Source organism: Melitaea cinxia, chromosome 14 (assembly GCF_905220565.1).
Source record: "Melitaea cinxia chromosome 14, ilMelCinx1.1, whole genome shotgun sequence".
NCBI classification, from domain to species: domain Eukaryota; kingdom Metazoa; phylum Arthropoda; class Insecta; order Lepidoptera; family Nymphalidae; genus Melitaea; species Melitaea cinxia.
This window is the reverse complement of record NC_059407.1, coordinates 11598593-11602708: the sequence shown is the minus strand read 5'-3', so window position 1 is coordinate 11602708 and position 4116 is coordinate 11598593. Positions and strand designations below refer to the sequence as shown.

General features: G+C 29.0%; 1 long non-coding RNA gene across 1 annotated transcript; it reads left to right on the top strand.

Annotated features, from left to right (window-relative positions):
* Positions 1–3061: 3061 nt before the first annotated feature.
* Positions 3062–3870, top strand: LOC123659988. The gene is made up of 2 exons (XR_006744114.1): positions 3062–3281; positions 3624–3870. It is a non-coding gene; the product is annotated as an uncharacterized LOC123659988 (long non-coding RNA).
* Positions 3871–4116: the final 246 nt, after the last annotated feature.

Sequence of the window (4116 nt, the reverse complement as noted above, 5' to 3'; positions counted from 1 at the left end):
GTTCCAATATTTATTGCAAAATTAATCAAACCGCAAAAAAAAACCAGCCAAGTGCGAGTCGGATACGCGCACCGACGGTTCCGTACAAAAAAAAAATATTAAAAATATTTTTAGTGTATGATGTAACTAAAAATTTATGCTTTTCGAAATTTTTTCTTTCTCTGTGCTTATAAGACGGTGCTTCGTAACAAATTTCAAGATTCTGAGTTCACGGGAAGTAGGTTTTGAGTCCCTTGCGAGTGTCGAAAATTTGCAACATAAATAGCTGTATATTTTGATTGCTTTGGCTTAGAAGTTTGTTTTTTTTTTTTTTTACAGCTCCAAGGGACCTGATTATTTTATATGAATTTCAGTATGATACTTGCACGCGTTCTTGAGAAAAAGGGGCTTGACAGACAGACGGACAACAAAGTGATCCTATAAGAGTTACGTTTTTTCTTTTTGAGGTACGGAATCCTAAAAAAGATGAAAACAGGTCTAAATAAGTAGAAACTAAATGTCAAATGCTAGTTTGCGGTAGGTTTTTTTTTTTTTTCAGATAAAGGTAAAAGAAAATTTTGCTACGCCAATGTATTAAAATCTGTATGAACTTAAAGAAACATGTGATTGATACATTGACAAAAAATAATACTTATCATATGTCCAAATAATATTTGTCAAAATTGATATCAACGGGTAGTATTCAAATAAATATTGCAGTCAAAAGCTGCGCACGGGCGTCAGTCATGAAGTTAAGATTAAATGTTGTTTTTCGCATCGAATTATGCATCTATCGTAATTTCCATTATTTATATTGATGATAATTACGGTTCTATACAGTAAGCACGATGTACCGAAGCCGAATGGTGCCTGGCTTTTATAATGAAATATTTTAAGTAAAAAAAGTTTTATTTACTTAGGGGGCGTCCATAAATTACGTGAGGTGTTTTTTTTTTAAATTTTCTGTCCCTCCCTCCCTCGTGGTGAGATGTCGCGAGATTTTATTCAACCCCCTCCCCCAACCCCCAATCTCACGTGAGATTTTTCAAAATGTGGGTTTCTTACGTAAACGCGTTGGATGTTATTTAAAAAAAAATGCTTCGTGCTTTTATTTACGACTAGTTAAGCCTAGTAATCAGACACAATCAACAAATCAGACAGTCAGTAGATGTATAACGTCTGTGTATTAGTGAATGATCTTCGTATTACGATTACGCTTAAGATTAAATCATGTACAATCTGGATTAAATGGACTAAAATAGTATATTTTTTTTGTTACAATCAGAAAAAAAATTGCGTGATATTTGCCGAGGCCCCCCCTCTCTCCAACGTAAGATTAGGTGAGATTTGACTCGACCCCCTCCCCCTTAACATCTCACGTATTTTATGAACGCCCCCTTATGTATTACGAGAAAATTATGTGTACCAGGTATTTATTAAGATTTGTGTTACAATAATTAATGTGTACTTTGTTTATTAAATCAATTTTTGTTAATAATGTTGAGATTAATTTTAAACAACAATTTTCATTAAATAATTTTAAATGCATTTTATGTAACTGCTATACAAAAGTATATGCATTATGCTTGTATCTATATAAATAATTATTCTTAGTATATATATAATTACATATGTATATATAAAAATTTGACCGAGGGAGCATTTAATATGAAACAATGGTTTTACCATAACTTTTATTAATCATATGAGTATTTGACAAAAAATATAAAATTAATAAAAGTCATAACTTTTCTATGTACTCTTTTTAAAATACATTTAATTAATTCGTTTTTAATATTTAGTTTTACTAATATTTAATTTCAATAAAATCTTGCCATTTATAATCAAAATACAAACAAAAATGTCAAATACTCATATATAACGGCATTGTATTCATTTAAAAATGACTTATGTGATAGATTTACACATATATATGTACAATCATTTTTACATAATATAATATTATGGTATTAATTTTTATATGCGCAGTAAAGTGTGCAATAATTTTTATAGATATACGTATACATGTATTGAGTATCATTGATTGGATTACGATTTATTTTCGTAATTTTGTTATTATTAATAAATTACTCTATTTGTATTTAGTAAGGTATCGATTTTATTAAAACTTTAAATTATACCCGCCTCCATAGTTGCTCGTAACCAATACTTGTCCAATGCTGTAGAGTGTAGACGAATAAAGAACCATGTTACCTTAATGTTAACCCTATTTGTACCAAAGTAGCACGCTTTCAAATTCACGCTTTTGACTCGTCTACCATTAAAATATCTATTTCATTCGTTAGATCTGAATGTAGATACATTAATTTATCATTTATCTTGCACAAAACCATGATTGTATATTAACAATAGTTTGTCAAAGGATGGCGTAAGATCGATATTTTTTTTTTTATTTTTTACAATTTGTACCATAATCCTAAATTGAGTAAAAAATAAACTAAAAAAAAAAAACATTAAAATGAATTTTTAAATAATTGGCTCATTTCTTTTTTTTAATTCGAGAATTTAGCATATTTGTAAATCAAGTGTTTTTGAGTTATATACAAATTTAATTTTACAACTTTTAATTAAATAAATTTACCATATATGAGAAACTTCGCTCTTATGCCATATATTTAAACAATTCAGTTGTTTATATTCCCGCTAGATCACGTCTGTCTCATTATATTTATAAAATTTAAACCATTCCACTTGTCTCGATCCAATTAACTTTAGTGTCATGTGATAATTTATAAAGAACAAGCTTAATGTTAATAATTTAAAGAGTTATTTTATGTTTAATCGTTGTAATTAAGATAATAAAATAAAATATCGTAATATTTGTTTCAATTCAGACTGTGTTAAAAAACCTTTATTTTTAATACAAACTCTTGAGACAAACTCATTTAAAATCACTTAAATGATTAAATTTTTGCTTGCAAACTGGGACTTGGTTCGCTAATACGCTAGGATGAAGTATGCTCTGGATTTGCTACGCAATTATTATTACCGTGTGTGAACGAAACCACAACATACGAAAAGTATAAAGAATGAAAAGGACGAAAACAAAATTTTCTGTCCTTGTCATAGTTTCTGTTGGTCACAACTAAAGTTGCGACCAACAAATCAGTTGAGTCCGATATTTACTTCGTGAATTTATATGATTTAAGTGACTTACGGTAATTTAAGTGGTGAAACTAAGACGTAGTTGAGTGTTGTATGATACTTATCATGGTAATATGTTATAAAATCGGCTGTAAAAGCCGTATTGAGCAGAAATTACGAGACATAACCTTTCATACGTAAGTACAATTTTTTTGATAAAAATATACCTTCTTAGGCTAAAATATTGATAGAATGAGAGTCGTAGCATGTTAAAAAGTTATTATAAATAGAAATAATGTATGAAAACGGCATTTATCGTCATAATAATAAATATATTAACCAACCAAATTAAGTGGTAAGGCTAATTTATCATCCTCGATGTAATCTCAGACTAGTCCGCCATTTTTAACTACTTTATAATTTGATCAGGTTATAGATAATTTAGGGATACTAGCTATGTTACTGATAAATTACCCTAAAATTGTGGTATTTTTGTATTCAATTTTAAATTTCATATACTAATGAAACTGCTGTTACAGATTTCCAAAGGACTCTGCAATTCGCCAATTATGAATTCGTGCCACTGGGCGACAAAACTGGCAACCAACCAAACATACTCGGATATGCTGTAGGCATTTTAAACAAAGTTGTTAAATCAATAAATTAAAAATATTTTAATGTTCGTATTCATTATGCAACAAAATCTTTTACAAACAAAATCGACAACATAAGAAATATGTACCCAAATTAATTATATTCAAAGGACAATAAAAACTTAAATTTGGAGTTACTTGTTTCATTTTTTTTTTTTTCATGAAATCATACTAAAGAGGTTCCGTTTCAACTCCCAAGTTCAACTAAGACTTGAACAGAACAGTTTTCAGGCCACATCGTACAAAATATTACTGACGTATTTCATGCGAACATCAAAACTCAAAAGCAGAATAAAATAAAATAATTAAAAAATTGAAAAACCCACATGCGTTAAAACTGAAGAGAAAAACAAGGGCGATTTTAATAGTCGGGATCGAT